Source organism: Corythoichthys intestinalis, chromosome 16, assembly GCF_030265065.1.
Source record: "Corythoichthys intestinalis isolate RoL2023-P3 chromosome 16, ASM3026506v1, whole genome shotgun sequence".
Classification (NCBI taxonomy): domain Eukaryota; kingdom Metazoa; phylum Chordata; class Actinopteri; order Syngnathiformes; family Syngnathidae; genus Corythoichthys; species Corythoichthys intestinalis.
Genome location: NC_080410.1, coordinates 48,755,995 through 48,783,962, shown reverse-complemented (window position 1 = coordinate 48,783,962; position 27,968 = coordinate 48,755,995).

Sequence of the window (27,968 nt, the reverse complement as noted above, 5' to 3'; positions counted from 1 at the left end):
TGCCTACCATTATAGGGCTCTAGCGTCCCCAACAGGTGGATGATGTAAGCGGGAGACTGGGCTCATCGGTTTTACTATTCAGCCCATTGATGGGAAATTATTCAGAATGAGGAAAACGCGACGAAGAGAGCCGCAAAATGTCATTGTTTCAGTCTCTCTACTCCAATATTTTTACAGGATATTCTTTTTGTCCAAGTATTTTCCCTAATTGCTAAATAAATGGCATGGTCATGATAAATAACAGTCTTGTGCTAAATGGAATATGAAATAATAAAAATGCACTTATTCAGGACGACATGGCAAAATTACTCCATAACGGTCAAAACTGTCGACTTCACCTTTACTGTCGCACCTCCCGAACGATATTTTATGACACCTAAATCGGACATATGTCATTTCCCTCCCCCGGCTTCGGAGAACATAAACAAACCAAGAGGCGTGACAGTTAGCCGACATGCTAACCCGAATGGAGTGATGTTTCAAAGTCTTCGAAGCGGAAAATCACACATAACTAGCCCGGATTATTTGACATGACGACTGGGTTGTCGATTGTTTTCGCGGATCGGCAAACCGCCCGGCGGAGAGCAATTTACAGTTCGTTCCCGGGAGGAGGGCGGCTGCAGTTGTTGTGCAGCTAATGTGCTTTAGGAGAGCTTTTTATACGCCTATCAATGATCAAACATAAGTAGTCCTTTATTTAAAGAAAGTTTGTAGTGTTTATTTTGTAATCGCTGAATTATTATTTGACATAATACAAAACAAGATGTATACTCACTTCCTCGTAAGTCCAATGGTCCCACAGTAGTAGGGCTTGGCCAATATCCACGGTGAATGGGAACCTTTTGAAACTCAAAAAAGGCGCACACGCCTCTCCCTCATAAAGCAAGATTTATCTGCAGCCGTTTGGCTGGCGTGATGCGTATTAATCCGCAAAATCAGCTGAATCCTTAGTCCTCATACACAACAGTATGGCTGTTTAGTGAAGAGGACGCCTTCACCCGTACACGTCACAGCGCCCTCCTCCTCAATGCAAGACCGAAGCCGGAAGTCACTCATTTTCATGGCGCAGGATTAAAAAAACTAAATAAATATAGCGATGGGAAAACCCATTGGCAGTGTATCAAATACTTGTTCTCCCCACTGTATATGATAGAGTTCATTTATTTTCCTCTGTAAATAACTCAAAATATAGCTATTAATATCTAAACCCCCTGGCAACAAAAGTGAATACACCCCTTAGAAACTACATCCCTAAATGTCCAAATTGGGTACTGCTTGTCATTTTCCCTTCAAAATATCATGTGACTCATTACAGGAGTGCTATCAGCATTGCTGCAGAGATTGAAGAGGTGGTGGGTGGGGGCTCAGCCTGCTAGCGCTCAGACTATACGCCGCACTCTACATCAAATTGGTGTGCATGGCTGTCACCCCAGGAGGAAGCCTCTTCTGAAGACGGTCCACAAGAAAGCAGGCAAACAGTTTGAAGACATGTCAACAAAGCACATGGATTACTGGAACTATATCCTATTGTGTGATGAGACGGGCGGGCTTTCTTGTGTACCGTCTTCAGAAGAGGCTTCCTCCTGGGGTGTTAGCCATGCACACCATTAGAATGAACGTTCATTCGCTGCCACTTAGCAGTAAATGGAAACCAATGAGTTAAATTCTCAGCAGGGCCGAGAACCACGAGGACATTACGCGAGATCGAAACAAGTGAGAGTTTAAGAGGATCCTCGCCATGCTTAAGCTAATACTAACGCAAATGCTATGCTAAAGCTACGAGTTACATTTCGAATGTAAGGATCACTCAGTAAACACCTTAAAAGGCTAAAGAAAGATTGCATATTCTATCGTGCAAGATCTTTTTTATTTATTTTATTTTCTTACAATATTTAAAAAACAGGCAAGCCTGAAGCTTCCAGTAGGAGCCTGCCTTCAAGCTGCTGGAGGGTCCTTCCGGGGTCCTACCATCAGTCAGCGGCTGCCACAGTTGCCTACACAAATGCCTGAACAGATTTCTTTTTTATCAGGGTTTTTTTGTTGTTGTTAATGATCCAATGATGTTGGGAAAAATGTACATTTATCGGCCCGATATATCAGCCAGCTGGTATTTTGGCCCGATATTTGGAAATTTGACGTATATCAGTCTCTGCCTAACTTTTAATCTGACCGGCTGATATGGAAAAGTCGATTTAAAACTTTAAAATGATATATCGGCCGACCTCTATTACAAAGTATAATGACACGTCACCATTTCGTTATCTTGTCACACTCGCGATAGACGTCCAATCCATTTGAACTGCTCGGGGCTTAACTGTAATGCTAATCATTAGGGTTGTTTCGATCATGTTTTTTTGCTCCCGATCCGATCGTTTTAGTTTGAGTATCTGCCTATCCCGATATTTCCCAATCCGATTGCTTTTTTTTTTTTTGCTCCCGATTCAATTCCAATCATTCCCGATAATTTTTCCCGATCATATACATTTTGGCAATGCATTATGAAAAAAGTGAATAAAACTCGGTCGAATATATACATTCAAAATACAGTACTGTATTTGTTTTTTTATGACAATAAATCCTCAAGATGGCATTTACATTATTAACATTCTTTCTGTGAGAGGGATCCACGGATAGAAAGACTTGTAATTCTTAAAGGATAAATGTGACTTTGTATATTGTGACTAAATATTGCCATCTAGTGTATTTGTTGAGCTTTCAGTAAATGATACTGTAGCCATTTAACTTCTGCTCAAATGCATGATGGGAAGTGCAACCATGACTGTGCGTCGTGGTACCAATTGATATATCTTCTCTGCGTTGGGAAATAACATAGGGTGTTAAGAAAAAGATCTACTACTACCTTTCTTCCCCACATTGCTCCCCACGATTATTGTAATCGTTGGGAGAGGGATTGTAAGGCTTTAGCCATTTAAAAAAAGGCTCCAAAGGCTGCCAAAATTCACTCTACTCATTTTACACTGCCTTTTAGCTCTATATACTGAATGGGTAAAACGGCGCTATTATAGATTGTATGCGTCAATGCGTGAGTGGGTCATGCAGCGCATACGTTGATTGCGTTAAATATTGTAACGGCATAAATGTAAAAAATATTAATTCTCGCCGTCAACGCAATAAATCTGATAACCCTACCTTAAGCTTAAACTAAAGACTCTGGAAGAGTGTAACACATTATGTCTGTGACGTTAAATACAATTAGAAAACGATTTAATTAAAAATAATATATATATTTAAAAAAGGCATGTCCGATATTTTTTTTGCCGATTCCGATACTTTGAAAATGACGTGATCGGGACTAATACTACTAATCATATTCAGGAACGAACATGGGTCTTCCCTTTGACCTCAAAAGACTTCCTACTCCCCCGCTACACTCCCACTTGTTTGACCTCACACAAGAAGCGGGAGGGAGCCTATTGATTCCACGGCATTGAACTTGAATGTCAGGAGGTCGCCGAGACGCCAATCAAAGGGACATTGTGTCGCTCCGGGAAAGATAGATTGCAGAGAAAACAATGCGTGGTCACTTTCCTCTAGCTTCCTCCATTGCGAGAAGGAGCCACTCATCCTCAGCTGTCCGAAATGCTTTGGAGGATTCAGTGCGTGTGGAATGCATGCATTTCCTGTCTATAGAGGATGTCCGATTTACTCTGATGGATCACCGGATGATAACCATCTTAATACGCCCCTTCGGTATAACTCAACCAGTGTTGGGGGAGACACAAAAGATGCCCCGCTTACCCTTTATTTCATGACATGAACGTCTAAATAATAATTTGAAAAGTCATAATGATTTCACTTTATATTTATTTTCCACCCTTGAGCCATCATCACAAGTCACCTGAGTTCCATTACAACGAAGAAATGAAATAAATTTACACGTTTTATTAAAAAGTGAGGGTATTTGGCCTTTGTAAAAAGCATTTTTATGAATGATTTCATGACATATCTGCACAAAATGAGGGTGTACAGTACAAATTCTTGCACTATGCCTTATATTAATCAGATATCTAAATTTTAGGGTTGTTCCGATCATTGTTTTTTTGCTCCCGATCCGATCCCGATCGTTTTAGTTTGAGTATCTGCCAATCCCGATATTTCCCGATCCGATTGCTTTTTTTTGCTCCCGATTCAATTCCAATCATTCCCGATAATTTTTCCCGATCATATACATTTTGGCAATGCATTAAGAAAAAAATGAATAAAACTCGGACAAATACATACATTCAACATACAGTACATAAGTACTGTATTTGTTTATTATGACAATAAACCCTCAAGATGGCATTTACATTATTAATTCTTTCTGTGAGAGGGATCCACGGATAGAAAGACTTGTGACTTTGTGTATTGTGACTAAATATTGCCATCTTGTGTATTTGTTGAGCTTTCAGTAAATCATACTGTAGCCATGCCCAAATGCATGATGGGAAGTGGAACCATGACTGCGTAGTGCTACCAATTGATATATGTTCTCTGTGTTGGGAAATAACATAAGGTGTTAAGAAAAAGATCAATTGCTACCTTGCTTCCCCACATTGCTTCCCATGATATTTCTAATCGTAGGGAGAGGGATTCTAAGGCTTTAGCCAATTAAAAAAAGGCTCCAAAGGCTGCCAAAATTCACTCTACTCATTTTACGCTGCCTTTTATCTCTCTATACAGGTAAAACGGCGCCATTACAGATTGAGCGCAACAATGCGTGAGTGGGTCGTGCAGCGCATGCATTAATTGCATAAAATATTTTAACGTGATAATTTAAAAAAAAAATTAATTACCGCCGTTATCGGGTTAAATTTGATAACCCTACCTTAAGCCTGAACTAAAGACTCTGGATGAGTGTAACATATTATGTCTGTAACGTTAAATACAATTAGAAAACGATTTAATTAAAAAATATATAAATATATATTAAAAAAAGTCATGGCCGATATTTTTTTGCCGATTCCGATACTTTGAAAATGACGTGATCGGACCCATCTCTACTAAATTTCGAAATCAACCTACTCAGAGGCCGCCAAAGTTTGCGGCATCAAGTATTCCACAAGTAGGTACTTTCGAGTATACAAAAAAAAAAGTACGTTGTCCAATATTCTCCAAAGTCGTTCAGATTATGAGGCAGACTGGTGAATTGTTCTCATCCATTTAGTTAAGATATTCCTCAGCATGTTTAGTGTAATTTTCGGACTAAAAGCCGCTACTTTTTTCCCCTCATTTTGAATCCTGTGGCTCATAGTCCAGTGCGGCTTATTTGTTGATTTATTTGGGTTGATAAGTAATGCTTTATTTGACAGTGACATCATAAGACTATTATTAGACAGTCATAATTCTGACACTATCAAGGGCATTATTGAATGCTTATGATGGATGTCATTAATCCAACAAATTATGTCACTAACTCCATTTTTGTCCAGCTCGGATCTTTAACATCAATTCAAAAGCGAGATAATTTGCCGGATGGCACTAAATGACCTCTGTTATAAGTATGCATTAATGATCATGACAGTGTCATATCATAATTATGATATATTGACGAATGACAGTCTTATGCCACCACTGTAGTAACTGAAGAAATAATTAGCACAGAACATGAATTTTAATTGTTACTTATATCTGTAGTGCTGCAATGCATACTAGGAGGCATGTTGGACAATAGTGTTGACAGCAGGTGGCAGCACAGGTTGACTCTCTCCCCCAAGGGAGCAGTGATGGCCAAATGAAGCTTCGTAAAGCAATGAAGCTTTGCAACCAATTGGTTCAAAGCATCATGGTGGTTCATTAGGTCTTATGATGCCGCTGTCAAATACATTGTTACAGGCTAATATCTTTTGGTGTAAATATCCCATAATACAGTGGGGACAGCTGCTGCTTATAGTCCAGTGTGGCTTATCCATGAACAAATGCCGTTTTTGTGTCAAATTTATTGGGTGGCGGCCTATAGTCAGGTGTGCCTTATAGTCCGAAAATTAAGGTAATTGAGTAATTAAATTTTGGAGCAAAAAAAGCTAAAATGCTCAAAGCTACATAGGAGCCAGATATAGAAATGTTAAAAAAAAAAAAAAATCTTGTTGGGAGCCCTTGGGCCTAAATGTACATTTATGTCATTGTGTTCAATTTTGGACTTCACAGTAAAGAAGCCCAATTCCTACAGCACTAACTGTAAAACAAAACATGTATTTTGCACTGAACATATAAGTATTTAGTCAACCACCAATTGTGCAAGTTCTTCTACTTGAAAAGATTAGAGAGGCATGTCATTGTCAACATGGGTAAACCTCAACCATGAGGGACAGAATGTGGAGAAAAAAAAACTGAAAATCGCAGTTTGATTTTTAAAGAATTTATTTGCAAATCATGGTAGAAAATAAGTATTTGGTCAATACCAAAAGTTCATCTCAATACTTTGTTATGTACCCTTTGTAGGCAATAACGGAGGCCAAACGTTTTCTGTAACTTCACTCTTCGCTTGGTGTAAAGAAATCAACTGTGGGCGCAAGTATTAGAAAGTGGAAGACGTACTGTACAAGACCACTGATAATCTCCCTCGATCTGGGACTCCATGCAAGATCTCACCCCGTGGTGTCAAAATGATAACAAGAACGGTGAGCAAAAATCCCAGAACCACATGGGGAGACCTAGTGAATGACCTACAGAGCGCTGGAACCACAGTAACAAAGGCTACTATCAGTAATACAATGCGCCGCCAGGGACTCAAATCCTGCACTGCCAGACGTGTCCCCCTGCTGAAGCCAGTACACGTCCAGGCCCGTTTGCAGTTCACTAGAGAGCATTTGGGTGATCCAGAAGAGGACTGGGAGAATGTGTTATGGTCAGATGAAATGAAAATAGAACTTTTTGGTAAAAACACAGGTTCTCGTGTTTGGAGGAGAAAGAATACTGAATTGCATCCGAAGAACACCATACCAACTGTGAAGCATGGGGGTGGAAACATCATGCTTTGGGGCCGTTTTTCTGCAAAGGGACCAGGCCGACTAATCTGTGTAACGAATAGAATAAATGGGGCCATGTATTGAGAGATTTTGAGTGAAAATCTCCTCCTATCAGTAAGGGCATTGAAGATGAGACACGGCTGGGTCTTTCAGCATGACAATGATCCCAAACATACAGCCAGCGCAACAAAGGAGTGGCTTCGTAAGAAGCATTTCAAGGTCCTGGAGTGGCCTAGCCAGTCTCCAAATCTCAACCCCATAGAAAATCTGTGGAGGGAGTTGAAAGTCCGTGTTGCCCAACGATAGCCCCAAAACATCACTGCTCTAGAGGAGATCTGCATGGAGGAATGGGCCAAAATACCAGCAACAGTGTGTGAAAAGCTTGTGAAGAGTTACAGAAAATGTTTTGCCTCCGTTGTTGCCAACAAAGGGTACATAACAAAGTATTGAGATGAACTTTTAGTATTGACCCAAAAATTATTTTCCACCATGATTTGCAAATAAATTCTTTAAAAATCAAACAATGTGGTTTTCTGTTTTTTTTTTCCACATTCTGTCTCTTGAGGTTTACTCATGTTGACATGACAGGCCTCTCTAATATTTTAAAGTGGGAGAACTTGCACAATTAGCGGTTGACTAAATACTTATTTGCCCCACTGTATGTACATAAATATTTGAAGTATTATGATATCAGTACTGCTTAAGTACAGTTAATTTAACCTTACTTAAGTAATGGAAGTAAAAGTACAGTGGTGATTTGAGATATGAGTTGAATATCACGCTCATATCTCAACACTCATTTCCAGTCCGAGCTCTTTTCCGCCCGTTGACATTCTCTTTAAAACATGCCAGGACCCGACGCAATAAATGTGTCATAGAGTCAGCCTGCGTGAATAACAACCGCTGGCCGCAAAAACGCTCCCTCTTCTTCGAAAAGTGCTCAGGTTTCACCTTTCGGGATAGATTTGAGTAGAATCTTCAACATTGTTGTTGCCGCCGCCTGCACTGACAATGGAACAATGTAGTGAAATTTCCCCCATTTATACACATTTAGCATTGTTATGTCTGCTTGACATCATGCTAGATGTCTGCATTTTGCAGACCAGACAAAAATACGCCCAGTGTACTGAATGACCACGTTTCAGTTCCATTGACGGTAATAGACGTCCAATCCATTTGGATTGGAAGGGGCTAACATTGACTGATGCTGTTAATTGTTGACAATAAATAATTTATCAATTGACATTAGCCATAAGAACAGGCAGAAGGTTGATGGCGTGTTTTCTTAGTTTCAGTGTTATAACTGACGATAATTTTCATTAACTGAAAACACTGTGGTAAAGTTTTCCAACCATTTCGAATGAACATAGGCAGATGAACACATATTGTAGCATCTACGAGGACACCTGCAACTTTGTGATGATAATACACACTCAGCTGGAAAAGCAGCACATTATTTTCAATTAAACCTACCTAGAAGCCACAAACTGTATGTTAAAAAAAAAAAGTAACATCCTCTAGACTTACTGACCAGAAAAGCAGAATATTGGGCGTAAGAGATAAACAACACATTCTTATCATGGAAGCCCAACGTGTGCCTCATGAGCAAGATTGACGCACCAACTCTCGCAATCAGTTCTCCCGGACAGTCCAGAACAAATGGCAGGACGTTCTGTCCCAACACAAGGGGCACCGGAGAACGCCTGATATCCAACTGATAACCAGTGTTGTTAATCTTACTGAAAAAAAGTAATTAATTATAGTTACAAATTACTTCTCCCAAAAAGTAATTGCGTCAGTAACTCAATTACCTGAATGTAAGAGTAATTAGTTACTTGGCAAAGTAATTGGTGATAATTACTTTTTTTTTCCTCAAAAAAAACAAAAAAAAACAAACAAACAAAAAAAAAAAAAAAACATTGGCCACACTATATGAAGTTTTTTGTGAAGGTTTTTGGTACAATTAGCCCGAGCCCAATTCTTTACCCTAATTTACCCTTTACATTGAAACAACTGTTAAAAGTTGTTAAAATTGCTCCCATTATTGCATTAGTTCCCTTCTCTCTACTTTCGACATATGAACGTTTTAAAACTGTTTCATCATTTAAAGACAGATTCAAGTCATGATTTTGCCAATTTAGAAGTATTTTAGATAAAAAGTTACTTAGGTTCGCTAGGAAGGTTCTCTACAACAGAGCCGTCCTAAAAAGTCTACTGCTTTAAGATGGCGGCTGTCTAGTAACGCATTTAGTGCCATGTCTGTCATTTTGCATCTAGTTATATCTATATACAGTACATGTGATATCTACCATGTCTACCATATCTACCATAACATGCGGGCGTAGTTTGTAGGGTATCGGCTACAACATGTATTATTGGAGCTACCTAGCATCGCGTTTGCTCGGCGTCACAACTTTCTTGCCTCCTCCCCACTCCTGCTCTGCTCTGTCGTCTCGGTGAGTCCGTCTCCTTCAGACTTTTCAACCAATATAGTAACGCATAGTAACGCATACCTTTCCGTCCTGAGTAACGGTAACGGCGTTGCCAAGATGAGAAAAGTAATTAGATTACCCACTACTGAAAAAAATAACGCCGTTAGTAATGCCGTTATATTGTAACGCGGTTATTAACAACACTGCTGATAACACGACTGACAAGACTCCAAGAGCCCTTTTGACGCTGAGGTGGCAAAATCCACAACCCTCGTTGCCCGGACAACAGTAACTCCCGAATCCTCCTGTCCAATCCACAAACAGACAATAATTCCAAACACACCCTTCTTCCTGCCCACGGCCCGCCCCACGAGACCCTTCAAAAGACTGAATCTTTAACTAAGTGTCGTTATTTTTTCTCTGGAACCTTTTTGTTGACTTCTGATATGGTGACCTTGGAACGAGTTTGTGTCCTCGCCTGAGTTTGTGTGTTTCGCCTCTCTGTTTTGATCGCTGTCTCCCCAAATAAATTGTCAACTTGTTTTCGGTGAGCCTTCTTTAACCCTTTAACACCGAACGTGTCGGTGGCGACATGTTTACGCGTATCATCTTTGAAGCCTCGTCACGCCTTAATTACGTCACCCACGTGCCGCTGGTTGCTCTCATTTGATAGTGCAGAAGTTGATCTCCACACCAGTTTTTATTTGAAATCAATCGACCAAGTAAAACGGGAGATAATGTCATTTGAGTTTTGTAGTTTTATTGCGCTCATAAATATGGATTAAAACGTTACATGGACCATGTGTTTATCTCCGTATTTCCATTATTTCTTGTCCTTTTTCAAAACTGAAAGCAGCACGAAAGACTACATATCCCAAGAGCCGTTGTGAGGTCTAGAATGACAAACCTGATGTGAACATTTTTATTAAATTGCCGAGCGAGGCGCCACCTAAGGAAAAGGAGGCATGCGAAGCGTGCAACGGCCGGTTGGATTGAGCGAGCGACTTTGAAACGTGCGGAATGAATCGAAAACTAAATTTAGCACAAGCTAATGCATTATTTCATTATCACAAGGAAGATGATGAGCCGTATTTTTCGTTGTTTTCCTCCGATGAGTCGGCGTCTTGGCGAGAAGTGACAGCAGCGCCCAAACGGCGGAAGACTAGGCTGCGTGATGTTGTGTGTGATGTCACTCCATGACCTGTTCAAGATGAAACTTTATTGAGTCGCAAAAAAAAAAAAAAAAGAAAAAGAAAACTATTGAGTCGCAAGCCTGAAAAAAATTAACTGAACAGCTTGTCAAAATTTTGGGAACTACTTTTTTCCAATGTTATATATATTTTTTTCTTCTCTATGAATCTTTTCTATTTGTATATAGATGTGTGTGCTCGGGAAGCTTGATTACATGTATACAAATACTTTTGATAAGGTGATGGGTACAAAATCTAACCTTACAAAGAGATATCCTCCAAACCCTTTTTGTGTTAGGTGATATATATACGTATTTTTTTCCTATTTTGAACTGTATACAACCTGTTTTGACCATAGTATGTGTAAAGGCTACATGAATTGTCAAACATAAAGCTATTCAATCTTATTTTTTTTCTCTTGAATGTTTATCCTAACCAGTTGAATAAATATTATCAAGCTTCAAAACGGTTGGTCGCGCATGTTTGGTTGTCAGTGGGACATCAACATCACAAATTTTGAAAAACGATTTTGGGATTTTTTTGTCTTTTTGGGTCCAAAATGTTGATTATAATTGGTCAGTGAAGAAAACAGTCTGGTGTCCTGAAAAAAGGGACCCAACCTGGCCTTTGTGAACTTTTTCTTTGAAATATAAAGGCAACACCAAAGGCATGCAAATTCAGCCAAAATAGGTGTTAAATGGTTAAATTTCAAAATGGAGTCAGTACAGAGGGTTAAGACTAAGGTAAACGTGCTGAGTTTGGCCTTCTGGCCGGATTGCCGGTTTCCCGCGTTTCCGGGCCGTTGGAGGTGCGCCAGCGCGGGCTCGGCTGGCACGATTCCAGCGGTCTGGCTAGAAAGTCAGATTTCTTCAACGTACAATACGAAAATGTCACGCGTTGTGAACATATGACTGAAACGATTTCGCATTTTCGTCGCGTCGTCGTCTCGTGAGACGAAAACTGAAATTAATCTCATTATGTTCTAGTCACGTTTTTAGCATGTTATTGTGACTTGATCATCATTAAAAAAATGGTTCGCCAATGAAATATTTTCATTATCGTCACTGTTGACAGAAAAATGGCAGTTGAACAGTTTTGATATCTTGATAGAGCCATTTTAATACAAAAACATTATTCATCTCGATTGGAAATGTTTCTAAAGGCAAATCAAAATTTCTCTTAACACGGATCTAACGAAGCTACATTGACAGAGTGGAAAAGAGTGAAAGTGGGCTCGAGCAGCCTGATTGGGGCCCTCAACAATGATTGTGGCCTTAATGGCCTCACAAAGCCCAGAACCCAGTTTGTTGAAATCAAACCACCCAAGCGTGCAGGCAGAATACTGCAAATTGTGGGCCTCCTGAAAGGTGATCTAGTGGCAGAACCGCAGCGCTGCCACTGGCGGGCTGAAGTTTACATTGGGTAAATACAAATAATGATGACAAAAAAAAATCACATTTTGCCAAGAAACAAGCGCTGGTGCGCTGCTGCTTTGTGTTGCGCTGGAAATGATTGCTACCTTTGATTCGAACGCAAATCACAAAATGGCGTTCAAAATCTGAGAGAGGGGAAATAGAATTTTCGTATTGTGGTGACTTTACTCTTTGTCCGTTAGACAATTAGAGGTGACAGCCTTGTCTCGGACGTCTGAGCCACTCGCGCGCTAATCAGCGCCGTCTAAGGGTGGGGGAAACCGCAGTATGGATTTCATGGCTGCGCGGCTGAGAACTTCCATGGCTCGCATGTGGTGCAGAACACCTCGGCGCTGGCCTGTCAGTTCCTCTTCCAGGCCACGCCGGCTTAAATGCATCCTGATTGGCTATTTAGACAGGGAAGTGTGCGAAAGGTTGACTTGGGAGTTTCACGCCATACGACCTCCAATCCGTTTCAACCTCGCTGCCGCCGATGGCAGCCAATGACTTGAATAAAAGGTTAATGAAAATGTTTTTTGTTGTATTGTATCGGTATTGACATATATCCTGATTCAGGTATCTGATTGAAAGTTTAAAAAATAAAAAAGTGGATTAGTGCATCCATTGTTTTATATTCGTTTCACATATTGGATTACTTGTAAAATTATATAAACATATATTTAAAAGAAACGGGGGCCGATCCGTAGGGGGCCTATTTTCAAAAACCTCAAATTCAAATATTTTCAAAACCAAAGCTGCTACCGACCTAAAACCAAAACAGGCACCTACCTTTGCCTTATATGAGTCTCCATGAGCAGCGGCATTTAAAAAAAATTAAAAGTCGTTCCCTTATAAAATCCCAAATATTTTCTTTATAAGTATAACAAAACTTAAAACGGCTATAAAATTTTCAGATGTTACATTAGATGTACAAAAATCACCAAAGGCAGAGATGATCACCTATACTTTCAGGATCAATTGCAATATTTAACATATCATAAAGGTTTTTGACCAAAATAGTAACTTAAAAAAAAAAAATATTTACTGCAAGTTTTCAACAGCTAATAAATCACTCAATTTAACATCAGAAACTTAATACTTGAGGAAAACATGCAGAATCAATTATAAATATACAAATAGATGAATAAATTCTAGGGTTGTTCCGATCATGTTTTTTTGCTCCCGATTCAATTCCAATCATTCCCGATAATTTTTCCCGATCATATACATTTTGGCAAAGCATTAAGAAAAAAAATGAATAAAACTCGGCCGAATATATGCATTCAACATACAGTACATAAGTAGTGTATTTGTTTATTTTGACAATAAATCCTCAAGATGGCATTTACATTATTAATTCTTTCTGTGAAAGGGATCCACGGATAGAAAGACTTGTGACTTTGTATATTGTGATTAAATATTGCCAGCTACTGTATTTGTTGAGCTTTCAGTAAATGATACCGCAGCCATGCCCCAATGCATCATGGGAAGTGGAACCATGATGGGAAGTGGAACCATGACTGTGCGTCGTGCTACCAATGGATATATATTCTCTGCTTTGGGAAATAACTTAAAGTGTTAAGACAAAGATCAATTGCCACCTAGCTTCCCCACATTGCTTCCCATGACATTTCTAAGCATAGGGAGAGGGATTGCAAGGCTTTAGTCAATTGAAGAAAGGCTCCAAAGGCTACCAAAATTCACTCAACTCATTTTGCGCTGCCTTTTATCTCTCTATATAGGTAAAATGGCGTCATTACAGATTGAGCGCGACAATGAGTGAGAGGGTCGTGCAGCGTATACATTAATTGCGTTAAGTATTTTAATGTGACAGTTTTTTAATAAACTAATTGCCGCCGTTATCGGGATATTTTTTGATAACCCTACCTTAAGCCTAAACTAAAGACTCTGGATGAGTGTAACATATTATGTCTGTAACGTTAAATACAATTAGAAAACGATTTAATTAAAATATACTGTATATATATTTAAAAAAGGCATGGCCAATATTTTTTTGCCGATTCCGATTCTTTGAAAATGACATGATCGGACCCGATTGATCGGGACATCTCTAAATAAATTCCATAAACAATCACTTATTTATTATCATTTATCATCATTATACAGTAATACAATGAAATTGTGGAGCATCCCTTTACAGTGCAGGATAGTTAAAATCTCAAAAGTGACGTGCAAGTATGAAATCTAAATAAACATAAATATAAAATGCGTATGAGATAGTCCTATATTTCAGGCTGCAAATAATCGACGTGGTATTACCAGGATGTGAGCCTCGTCTTTCAAAAATCACAGGACTTGGATTTCTACCACCTGGCCAGCACCTTCAGGCTTGAGAATCGGGCCGTCCTCATCTTTTCAGGCTCCTAAACAACATGTTTCTTTTAGAAAGATAGGTGTTTTGATTCATCTTTTTTGTAAAGTGAATAATGTTGGCCACTTACTTCAGCCCCAGGACACCTGGGCAGCACCATACAGCCGTTGTTGTGAACGCTGCTATAGATGTTCTTCCAAAGATGCAAGAGGTCAAAGAAGATGAAGATCTGCTTGTTGCCGTTGGCATAGGGGTTGGTGTAGGACCAGGTACCCTCTGGGAGCTCAAGGCTCGCGTAGTAGTCAGCATTTTTGGCGTGGCTGTCAAAGCTGACTGAGTGGAAACACAAAGAGATTTTTCCGTTGAAAATTCTTGTGAATAAATGCTTAAATCCCCGAATTCTTTATAGATATGGAGGTAAAACAGTCTCGATTCTTGGTTAAAAGCAAAAAAAAAAAAAACAACAAAAAAAAAACGTGCAGTTAGCGTTTTACGTAATTATGTCGAAATACAATGCTATCCTTTTAGTGAATGTAGCTAGCAGCCGCCTGATGTAAACCAAGCTTTTCCGCTGAAAATTCTTGTGAATAAAAGCTTAAATCACAGAATTCTTTATAGATATGGATGTAAAACCATCTCGATTCCTGGTTAAAAGCATAAAAACCGTGCAGTTAGCGTTTATTTTACGTAAAAATGTTGAAGTAAAATGCTATTCTGTTAGTGAATGTAGCTAGCAGCCCCCTGATATCAAAAGAGCTTTTTCGGTGAAAATTCTTGTGAATAAATACTTAAATCCCCGAATTCTTTATAGATATGGACGTAAAACAGTCTCGATTCTTGGTTAAAAGCAAAAAAAAAAAACAGCCAGTTTGAATTTACTTTACGTAAATATGTCGAAGAATTATGCTAGTCTGTTAGCTCTTTGTTATGATAAGGGGGCTGCCACAATGACTTTTTCCGTTCAAAATTCATGTGAATAAATGCTTAAATCACTGAATTCTATATAGATATGGACGTAAAACACTCTCCATTCTTGGTTATAAGCAAAAACCAGGCAGTTGGGAGTTATTTTATGTAAATATTGTGAGGTATGGAGCAGCTAATTTCTCCCATTGATTTTTTCAAAATGCATGCATGGTATGAAAAATATAATAATTACCTTGAATCCTCGAACAAATCACTCTTGAGACAATCCTTCTTGTAAGTATGCGGTCCAGCTTTCATACTTTTAAAATGTAAATCCGGCTTTGTGCTCAAAAGCATGTGTGACACCGACTTCTGATAAATGAAGCTGAGTCACACAGCCCCCTACGGGCAGGCGGGGCACAGTGAATGGAGCTTTCAGGTCAAGTATTTTGATGTTTATGGATAACTATTACCGGCAGCATTGGGTCTGGCTAGACTCTCGTTCAATACTGCTTCCATACAGGAGCACTCGAAAGTCTCACAAAGATAAAGGATAGCTGCGCTCTGGTTTGGCCCATGTTAGGTTGTAAGTTGCTTCAGCTAATATATTATTGTGTATACATTTGTAATTAAGTTTAGAGCTACAGTTTGTGGAGTTCCATGTGAGTTATTTGCTATAAGAATTATAAATACGTTAGCATTCGAAGCATTTAATGTAGCAGACTTTTGTGACGCAAATTAGGCTGATTTAATGAACTTAATTTACATATTGATCAGATAGCCACAGTAATAGGGTGGTAGGTAGGTCTCACACTTTTTCTCTATGGAGTGGCTCTCGGAGTGTGGGGTTGGTGGTGCTTCCCCTCTTACCATCCCTGAAGGCCGGTTCATGGGGGCGCGGGTGGCCCGGGGGACCACCCTGGATCCCTGGGGGGTTACGATGGCCCCTTTGCTGGGCTGCAGGTGGATGGATGGGCTGCATTGGCTCCCTCCTCAGCCAGCCATCCGGGCTGGCTGGGTGGTGTCTGTGGCCCTGGGGTGGTGCCCATGCGGCGTCTCCGCTTGTCTGCATGGCGGTCGCGTGTTTGATGGGGCTCACGCACGGCTAGATGTGAATGGGCGCGCTCGGGGGGGCTCGGTGCCTGGATTGGTGATGGGTCAGCGTAGGGTCGGTTGCCAACGGGCTTACACTCACAAGGGATTCACACGATTACTGGTTTCTAGATCACAGAGCTGATTTGTGTACACTCCACCCCTCCCAATCACTTAACTTATAGACCCCCCCCCCCTTCTTTCCTTGGTCAACAGGCCCTCTCACATGGTGTCAACCAGAAATACATCTAGCTGACTATAGCACCAACATATTCATAGTAGTGTTGCACCGATACCATTTTTTGGCCCCGATACCGATACTGATACCTGGCTGTGCAGTATCGGCCGATACCGATACATACCGATACCACCCCGTTTATATATATATATAATTAAAAAAACAAATTTTTTTCTTCCCCCAAAGAGCTACATAATTGGATGTGAAATCATTGCTATCAAGTCTTTGTCAGGCTGTTGCTTACCTTTGCAAAATAGGAAAAAGACTAGTACAATACAGTATAATACTAGCCCAACAGTAAGAAAGTAAAAATAAGTTCATAATAATAAACTCTGACTGAAGTGAGTAAACTTTTTTTAAACCTCTCAAAGGCCAAACAGTGCAACTTTAATGAAATTATTGTCACATTCTGCTGCTGGTTAATTGTGTTTTGTTGCTGGGCTGTTAGTGGGGGCGTTCCTGACGTCGCACCTGAATCCAATGCGGGCTCATCAACGCAGCATTTAAGCACGGGTGAGCTCAGAGAAGGCTGCCGAGATATTTGCTTTGCTGATCGCCATTTGACATCTCGCACTATAGTCGCGCTACATTTGCTTGTTACGCCCCTGCATTGGTTTTTTTTTTTCTGTTAGTGTGCTGCACTCGTTTGTAACCTTTACCCTGTGCAGGTATTTGAGTGTTTTTATTTTGGCTTTTTGGCTCGCTGCCTACTGTCTTAGTTAACATTCGAGTTTGTAGTATTGAGCTCCGTCGACCTGCTGTCACGGACTCCTTTTGTTATTTCTACTATCCCGCGATAGCGTGTAATTTTTTGTATGCAATTAAACCCTGGTACGTATCCCCCGCTTGTTGTCCGCTTCGAGGTCCAACCTTGTTTCCGCATTTGCGGACGCTAACAATTATAAGTAATAATAATTGACCACAGCATCCATCCTTTTTTTCGGGAGGGGGGAAAGAGTCCCTTATTTCTATTTCTAAAAGGTGGCAACCCTACTTTGGAAACAGTTCCCAAATTACTGCGGCATTTCTTTCAGTAAAAGACAGTAAAAGTAAAGTTGACGTAGTAAACTAACCAGAGATTGTAGCTCCGGTCCTGCGCCCTTCCTCTGGAGAGAAGTCCTGCTCTTGCAGGCTCAAACTTGTTGTGTTCGTTCACGTTTCATCTTCAAATGTTTTATCAGGTTCGAGGTATTGAAACTGCCCGATTTAACTCCACATCTCCAGACTTTCAGGCTGGAAATCTTGCATGCAGCCATTGATTTTAATTGACGGGATTTCTATTTTGAAATATTCCCCGACCGCCGCCATGTTGGCGGCGCCGACATAGCGGCCTTGTCATTGGTCAAGAGTGGCTATTGGCCCGTTCTCATTGGTCTGGAGCAGGCCAATAGCGATAGCTGCTTGGTGTTCACGTGTCAGCACACAACACAGAGACAAAGTGTAGTGAGCGCCAGGAGAAAAAAAAGGCCGCGGTCAAATGTTATAATAATGGACCGGTAAATGGTATCGGCGCAGTCTTTATTGGTACTCGCCGATACCAATACCACCATTTTGGGCCGGATCGGCGCCCCCTGCCGATACTAGTATCGGTATCGGTGCATCTTTAATTCATAGTTAGTGTAGGCGTTTAGTGTATTTCTTGCTTTTTGTTTTTCTTTCTTTTCTTGTGTTTTTCTTTTCTGTTCCCCCATAAACCCTTTCCTGTTCGCTGCTTTGACTTAATAAACGAGGAATGTTGAATGATAACAATGGGAGTATGTTATACTCTCAATGTGAAATATTAAACTGTTCAGACCAACCAGACACTTAGACTTAGATTCTCCATATCAAACAGCTGAACAGGACAGGTTCAAGTAAAAAAACAAAACAAAAAACAAATATATTGATCAGACTAAATGGATGTTTGACCACCAATCGTTTTGTGTCGTGTTTTATTGTTAAAATGCGTGTCGTTTTGAACAGACATGTACATAATGCAGAAGATAAAGTACCGAGCGTTTGACTCATGAAAATTAGCATCAGAAACTTAAAAACAGTTAGTAGCAAGTCTTAGGTGGGTTAGAAAAGTGTTTTTGTTGAGCGGAGACTAGGCGGAGGCCCGATGAAACAGCGCTCCTGCAACATGGACGTGCACAAGCGCATGTTTGATCAGAGTGGTCGACCTGAACCCTGTCTATAGTAAAGTTAAGAAAAAGGGCTTTACGGGGCAGCCTCAGTTCAAGTAACTTGAAATTGAACTTTGAACTGAAAAACAAGATTCAAAAGTACAATTTTTTCCCCCTCAGTCTCATTTCTCTTGACGCATCCCCTCCGATATGCCAAATGTGACTCATGCTTTTTAACTATCTCTGAATACCACTCAAATGCTCGTTACCAGGGAAACTTGGCTGCCGTTTACTTCGTCACACAGTAGTCTGGTCGAAAAACAGAGCGCTTACATTCCATTTGTTATCACCTGAGCTCATTTCTGGGTATCTGTCCGCTTTCCAAGTACAAACTGAGCGTTAATGACATGTTGTGCGCAAGGGGCGGTACGGTAGTTTTTATATGACCTTCTGAGCATGTGTCGTTTTAGTTATTAACGGATGATGTCATTCGCGCTCCATTTGCAGCAGCCGGCGGCCTCTTTGATTAGGGCTGTAAATCTTTACTTCTCATTGTTACTGTCTGCTCGAATCAGGGCCGAGTAATCCGCCAGATGGAGTTGCGGTGAAAAAAAGATTATGGCAAAAGTATGGCATGCTCATGTTTTGAACTGAGCGAATATGGTAACTCCAGCGGGCGCATGTAAAGTAAAATCTCAACATGCGTCGGAGCGCCGCGGCCCAGGAAGCGGACGCTCCTAAGTGCTCAGCTGGTAAACAAATCCAGTTTATTAAATACACACTTGTCACTCTCCACTAGCCATGCGTAGCCAAATTTATTTGGACAAAAGTTACCCCGCTGGACTTAAGTGTCCCAGGCTGACGCCAACAGATAAATAGGCCCCAATTAGGAACTGGTTCGAATTTAGCCGAGGTATGCTTTTAAAACGCCGACTCCACGTGGCCTATCTAAGGTCAATAAACAGTCAATGAGTGGCACATATAAATTGTTACGCACAAGTCCCAATACTGTACTTTGTATATTTAGGTGGGATTTCCAAAGCAAAGACCACAAACAAATTATAACACAGACATCTACCAACAAAACATGCCTACTACATACATGTCAACCCGAGGCCGTCGGCAATCTTACAAATAGTGACGTATGCCCTTACAAATTGATGACTAATCTTATGTTTTATATAGTGTGCAATATGAAAAAAAATAACTCAATTTTAAAAATAATATGAATTTATTGGTAAAATTGTCACATATAACCCAGGGGTGTGCCATTTAAGGCACCCCACGATTCGATTCGATTACGATTCAGGGTGCTACGATTCGATTACTGAACGACGATCACGGTATTGACGATCACGGTTATCGCGATTATTGCAATTATCGATGCATCCTACATTACTAATTAATACTAGAGATGTCCCGATCGATCGGCATTCCGATCGATCAGGTCCGATCACGTCATTTTCAAAGTATCGGAATCGGCAAAAAAATATCGGCCATGCCTATTTTTAATATATATATATATATATATATATATATTTTAATTAAATCGTTTTCTAATTGTATTTAACAGAATGTTAATAATGTTAATGCCATCTTGTTGATTTTTTTGTTCTAATAAACAAATACAGTCCTTATGTACCGTATGTTGAATGTATATATCCATCTTGTGTCTTATCTTTCCATTCCAACAATAATTTACAGAAAAATATGGCATATTTTATAGATGGTTTGAATTGCGATTAATTGTGATTAATTTTTAAGCTGTAATTAACTCGATTAAAAATTTTAATTATTTGACAGCCCTCGTTATTAGCAATTCTTTGGACAAAATGGATAAGCCACAAGACTTTTGTCAGGGACTGTATAAAACAATTGTTACTATCTCAAAAACGAAAGCAGCACAAACGAGCACAAACCTAGCACAAACGAATGACATATTTTTGATATAATTTTGCGTTTAATGGAGGGCCAACTTCACGGAGGTATCTCAAGAATATGGAGCAAAAAGTTGGTGTGTGTGAGACTGGACTTTCCGATGTGGAACTCAATAAGGAATTAAGCATTCTTTTATATGTGGCCTCCTTTTTGTTTCCTATTGCTTTTTCCTTCTTTCAATTTGGTTCGCAATTAACTTTTAACATCTCCTTTTTCCTGTGCCTCATGCGGGCCGTGTCATTAGCATGACAAGAGGGGGCACAAAAGGGCCCGTGGCCATGTGACCCAGAGCTCATCGGGAGAGGGAGACGGGCAGAGTCGGAAAGCCCATGCTAATATCTGCAGCTGGGCCTTTTTGGTTTTGTTCCCCTCGCAGCTGGGCCGGACTGGACGGGAGCGCCCGGATTCCAGCGCACCCCCGTCGGCATAAATCTAGCCACGCTGGAGACTGCGAACGTGGGCGACAATGCCAAGCGCTCTTTCTATGCCAAGTAAAGACGAGGCCACGCACAACTAAATTGTTGTTGTGTTTGTGACGAATGAGACGACTTTTGTTTTTTCTTCACTCCCCCTCGGTCCCGCGGGATGCATATATTTGTCATTTATCTTGGAAATGAAAACTCAGACGCCGCTAATTATTCCTTTCAGTCCCGCTGGTATTGTCTATAAGGGGGACCGGAGGGTGTGTTCCATTTATAGAGGGATCACACTCCTCAGCCTCCCCTATTCAGGGGTGCTGGAGAGGAGGGTCCGCCAGGTAGTCGAATCTTGGATTCATTAGGAGCAGTGTGGTTTTCGTCCCGGTCGTGGAACTGTGGACCATCTCTACACCCTCAGTAGGGTCCTCGAGGTTGCATGGGAGTTCACCCAACCAGTCTAAATGTGTTTTCTTGGTCTTAAGAAGGCGTTCGACCGTGTGCCTCGGGGGTTTTTATGGTGGATAGCCCACTTGATTCGTCGGATCATCATGAAAGTGCTGGAAAGCCAAAGGAGATCATTTGAATTGGCCACTACTGCCGCCAGCGCTACCTCTGGAGTGCACGCCTACCTCAACAAGGCCTGTGATGATATACAGTTCCCTCCATAATTATTGGCACCCCTGGTTAAGATGTGTTTTTTAGCTTCTAATATTTTTTTTATTCAAATAATATGGGACCTTAATGGAAAAAAAGAGAAAAATCCAACCTTCAATACAAGTGAATTTATTCAGTGGGGAAAAAAATCCCACATAAAGAAATAATTATTTGACATCAAATAATGTGTGTCACAATTATTAGCACCCCTGGTGTTAAGACTTTGTACAACCCCCTTTTGCCAACAAAACAAGGTCTGGGGACTGAGATGGCCATGGGAGGAGCTTGATTTTGTGTCTGGTGAACCATTTCTGTGTAGATTTGGCCATATGTTTAGGGTCATTGTCTTGCTGAAAGACCCAGTGACGACCCATCTTCAGCTTTCGGGCAGAGGGCAACAGATTTTGATTTAAAATGTCCTGGTATTTCAAAGCATTCATGATGCCATGCACCCTAACAAGATTCCCAGGGCCTTTGGAAGTGAAACAGCCCCACAGCATCACTGACCCATCCCCATACTTCACAGTGGGTATGAGGTGCTTTTCAGCATGCGCATCTTTCGTGGCACGCCAGACCCACTTAGCGTGTTTAGTTCCAAAAAGCTCAATCTTGGTCTCGTCTGACCAAAGCAGACGGTCCCAGGCTTAAACTGACCAAGATTGAGCTTTTTGGCAAAAGGCAATAGGCTTCAACTGGGACCGTCCCAGGCTTCAACTGGGACCGTGTGCTTTGGTCGGATGAGACCAAGATTGAGCTTTTTGGAACCAAACACTCTAAGTGGGGCTGGCGTGCCACGAAAGATGTGCATGCTGAAAAGCACCTCATACCCACTGTGAAGTATGGGGGTGGGTCAGTGATGCTGTGGGGCTGTTTCACTTCCAAAGGCCCTGGGAACCTTGTTAGGGTGCTCACCCTCAGCCAATCACAATCACTTCCATCGCATCTCTCGAGGGGCTGCATTCAGGTAGGCTCGTTTCCCGACAATTCACGTCACCTTCAAAGCGTCTGCCGTCCTCAAGATGGAAGCAGAATTATTGCTGGCTGACAGTGGGAGATGGGAACGAGGCTAGCATCAGGTGTAGCAAACAGAAACGTTACCAAACTTTGGAAAGCATTGTCTAATTGAATGAGCAGGGACAAACAGCTTGGAGTCAGAAGTACGTGCGCTATTCTCGAACCTGAACGCACCATAAGTCTTGGATGACAAATCAACAGAGCCGAGAGTCGACTCGACATGGCTGGTAGTTTCTTCAATTTATTCAGAGTAGGTAACGAACCGCTTTTGACCGTCAGTAACGGTAACGGCACTGTAACGGCGGAAAAAATAGTTAGATTACCCCGTTACTGAAAAAATAACGCCGTTACGTAACGGCGTTATTTATAACGGCAGTACTCCCAACACTGGTTGTAACGGGTGGTTATTTGAGTCACTGTTGCCTTTCTATCAGCTCCAACCAGTCTGGCCATTCTCCTCTGACCTCTGGCATCAACAAGGCATTTCCGCCCACAGAACTGCCGCTCACTGGATATTTTTTCTTTTTCAGACCATTCTCTGTAAACCGTAGAGATGGTTGTGCGTGAAAATCCCAGTAGATTAGCAGTTTCTGAAATACTCAGACCAGCCCTTCTGGCACCAACAACCATGCCACGTTCAAAGTCACTCAAATTACCTTTCTTCCCCAAACTGATGCTCGGTTTGAACTGCAGGAGAGTGTCTTAAACCATTAAACCATGTCAACATGCCTAAATGCACTGAGTTGCCGCCATGTGATTGGCTGATTAGAAATTAAGTGTTAACGAACGGTTGGACAGGTGTACCAAATAAAGTGTATATATTTTTTTATGTCTGACCTTGTCACGTACAGTAGCAGTACGAAAGAGGTCTTGTTCAGTTGTTCAGGGATAAAATGAAACCAAAAATTTGCACGATTGGAAGATTCTGCCCATTTTTCCCCTCTACATTTCCACCCACCGCAGTTTCAAAAGCTGCCTCGGGTACAAACTTGCCCCCAAACATTTGTCTCCATCTTTTCAGGCTGTCATTAATGAAGCCATAAAGAGGTCTTTATGCGCGAGTGGACAGTGTGACTTTTTTGGAGTCCCAACTTTGAATGGCGCGGGCTGAGCCTGAATGCCTCGCAGCTGGGCGTGAGCCGGGGCGCTGGTGACGGCGGGTACCGTGGCACCCGTCCCGTGGCAGAAAGGGCATCTTTGTTTAGCCCGGCCCAGGTGCTCCGCGTGGATGGATGCGCGCTCCTACACATCCTGCAGCAGCTCATCCATTATGCATCAGGCGTACATTTGAAATCATGAGCTTCCTGTCAAAAGCCAGAAAGGAGCAGGCTGGCCAAGTTGGCGGCAGAGGGAGAATGCAAGCATGCCACGCCTTCAAAGCGTTCTAAAGACTTGATGTGAAAGCCATTGTCACACTGGCCACCATTAGAAGCATATTAAGATGCAACTCATTTTCCATGGGAAACAGTGGAAGCTTGATCCTTTTCTAATTTGGATCTGATAATCGCCACTGTAAAGCCTTTTTTAAAACTTTACTGGTAATGTTTTAACAAGAGATCACGTCATTTTCAAAGTATCGGAATCGGCAAAAAAATATCGGCCATGCCTTTTTTTAATATATATAAATATATTTTTTAATTAAATCGTTTTCTAATTGTATTTAACGTTACAGACATAATATGTTACACTCATCCAGAGTCTTCAGTGTAGGCTTAAGGTAGGGTTATCAAATCTATCCCGATAACGGCGGTACTACGTTTTTTAAAAAATGTATCACGTTGAAATATTTAACACAATTAGTGCATGCGTTGCACGACCGACTCACGTATTGTCGCGCTCAATCTGTAATGGCGCCATTTTACCTATATCGAGAGATAAAAGGCAGCGTAATATGAGTAGAGTGAATTTTGGCAGCCTTTGGAGCCTCTATTAATAGGCTAAAGCCTAACAATCCCTCTCCCCACGATTAGAAATATCATGGGAAGCAAGGTAGCAATTGATCTTTTTTCTACACCTTATTTTATTTCCCAACGCAGAGAAGATATAGTCATGGTTCCACTTCCCATCATGCATTGGGGCATGGCTACAGTATCATTTACTGAAAGCTCAACAAATACACTAGATGGCAATATTTAGTCACAATATACAAAGTCACTAGTCTTTCTATCCGTGGATCCCTCTCACAGAAAGAATGCTAATAATGTAAATGCCATCTTGAGGATTTATTGTCATAATAAACAAATACAGTACTTATGTACTGTATGTTGAATGTATATATTCGTCCGAGTTTTACTCATTTTTTTCTTAATGCATTGCCAACATGTATATGATCGGGAAAAATTATCTGGAATGATTGGAATTGAATCGGGAGCAAAAAAAAAGCAATCGGATCGGGAAATATCGGGATCGGCAGATACTCAAACTAAAACGATCGGATCGGGAGCAAAAAAAAATGATCGGAACAACCCTAGTTTTAACCCTTTATGGGACACGCCTTTAACTAGGGCTGCGGCTATCGAATAATAATAGGATAACATTTTAAGCGTTGCAGAATAATTTTCGGGAAAAAAAAAAATATAATAATAATAGAAAGATATTCTACATTCTGGACATTCCTCCACAATGTCAGTCTTATTTTACAAAGTATTTGCCTTTATAATTCTTGCTTTTTATTATCTATAATTACATGTAGTCCCTGGATTATGACGTACCCAATTTAAGTGATTTCGACTTTACAAGGCAGGTTTCTCGTCGGCCATTTTGTCTCCAGTTGTTTTATTTTAGTTGCATAAATGGTATTTTAAAAAAAAATTATATTAACTCATTTGCTTCCAAAAACGTATAAATTAGGGCTGTCAAAATTATCGCGTTAACGGGCGGTAATTAATTTTTTAAATTAATCACGTTAAAATATTTGACGCAATTAACGCACACGCCCAGCTCAGATTAAAATGACAGTACAGTTTAATGTTCCCTTGTTACTTGTTTTTTGGTGTTTGGCGCCCTCTGCTGGCGCTTGGATCCAACTGATTTTATGTGTTATACCATGAGTGAGCATGGTGTAATTATTGACATCAACAATGGCGAGCTTCTAGTTTATTTTTTGATTGAAAATTTTACAAATTTTGATAAAACAAAAACATTAAGTGGGGCTTTAATATAAAATTTCTGTAACTTGTACTAATATTTATCTTTTAAGAACTACAAGTCTTTCTATAATAAGAAGAATGAAGCTTATTATTAAGAAGAAGCTTGATCCTTTTCTAATTTGGATCTGATAATCACCACTGTAAAGCCTTTTTTAACTTTACTGGTAATGTTTTGACCCTTTATGGGACACTCCTTTAACTAGGGCTGCGGCTATCGAATAATAATAGGATAACAAACATTTTAAGCGCTGCAGAATAATTTTAGAAAATAAAAACATAAAAAAAAAAAAAAAAAAGAATAGAAAAATATTCTACACTCTGGAAATTCCTCCACAATTCTAATTCTTGGTTTTTATTATCTATAATTACATGTAGTCCCGGGATTATGACGTACCCGATCTAAGTGATTTCGACTTTACAAGGCAGGTTTTTCGTCGGCCATTTTGTCTCCAGTTGTTTTATTTTAGTTGAATGAACGTTACTTTTTTTTTTTTTTTACTTTATTTTACTTTACTCTTTAGTTTTTTTTTTTACTGTATCTCATTTGCTTCCAAAAACGTATAAATACGTTCTATTTTTAATTGTTTCTGTGTCCCAAAGACGTATAAATACGTCTTTTACATTTAAAAACATTTTTTTTCAAAAATTTTTTTACACGAGACATCTTTAGGCTCTGATGCAACTTAGCTCGAAAGCACAATGCTGAAAATCAATTTTAAAGCAATAAAACTGGCCACTGGAGAGCAGTAGCGCATTTGGTAAGACCCGCAACACGATTCAATGGAACGAACGGCCGGGCCGCACGCGGAAGACGACCGAATGGACGATCAGGAGGACATCCAGGACGCCAGGCATGGTAAGTCCGAGCAGGACGACCGGGACGCCAGTGTCAGGAACACGGACAGGCAAGGTGGACCCAAATGCAGGGAAAGGGAGGCAAGACAGATGAATGGTGCAAAAAAATGATTTAATTAAAGCCAACAAAGTACAAAACAAAGGCTGTGGTAATCCAAAGAAAGCACTCAGGCAAACAAAACTGTCACTAACAAAAGACTGCTTTTCAAAAAAACTTACTTGGAACACGAGGGCTAGGATAGACGAATAATGCTGAGCAGAACGTTGACAATGACGCAGCAAGGAGTGAAAAGAAACTGGGAGCTTATATACACACAAAGACAAGGGGTAACGGGACAACGACGAACAGATGGGTGACACGGAAGGATGCAGATTGGCGGATACACTAAGAGCAGGTACAACAGGTGAAATCAATGGGCAATCACAGGAACACACAAGGAGGGAACCAACACAAAACCTAACAGCCAGGCGATGAACAACCAAGTGTGACGACCAGTAGGACGTCCAGGATGCCAGGCGGCGGACGACCGAGCAGAACAACCGGGAGGACACCCGGAATGCCAGGCGCTGGACGACCAAGCAGAACGACCGGACCACCAGTGCAGCGGACGATGCCGTTGAGTCCGTGCTGCTCGCGAGCAGAGCCCGCAGAGACTCAAAAAAATCCATCTTTATGAGACAGGTGGCGATGAGGGAAAAGTGTACCCCGACTGTCGCGGCCACAAACAGCGTCATCTCTCAGTTCAATAGTTTAGTTATGTGTAAATAAATTGTTACTTTGCTATAAAAAGCTCTATTTGTCTTGTTTATATTTTGAAGAAGGAAAACATTATTCAGATGTTTGGGATGTCACAAAAGCAAAAAATAGCTGTGTTAAAGTCCAAGTTATGTTTGAAATGTATTCTTTTACAAAAGGCTAAATTTCTGTTTTTTCATCAGAAATGGGAAAACTGCTCAAACTAAGCTATTTTCTAATGCTGATTTCTAAAGAATGGAAAAAGATATGAGCTGAATTTTTTTTCCTGCTGAAAGAAAAGAGTAATATTTCTTTTGGTGGGTTCCATGTTTATATAGCAATAGAACAGAATTTTCTGTGGGCCTTGCAAAATCAGTCAAAATCCAATAAAATGGCCGGGAGCGAAGTGGGATGCTCTGGTGAAAATGGGTGGGAGTGAATGAGTTAATATGACTGTTCTGTCCTTTGTATTTCATTATAATTTTGACTTTGGTTTTGTGCTGCATGCTTTTATTGTGGCGCAGAAAG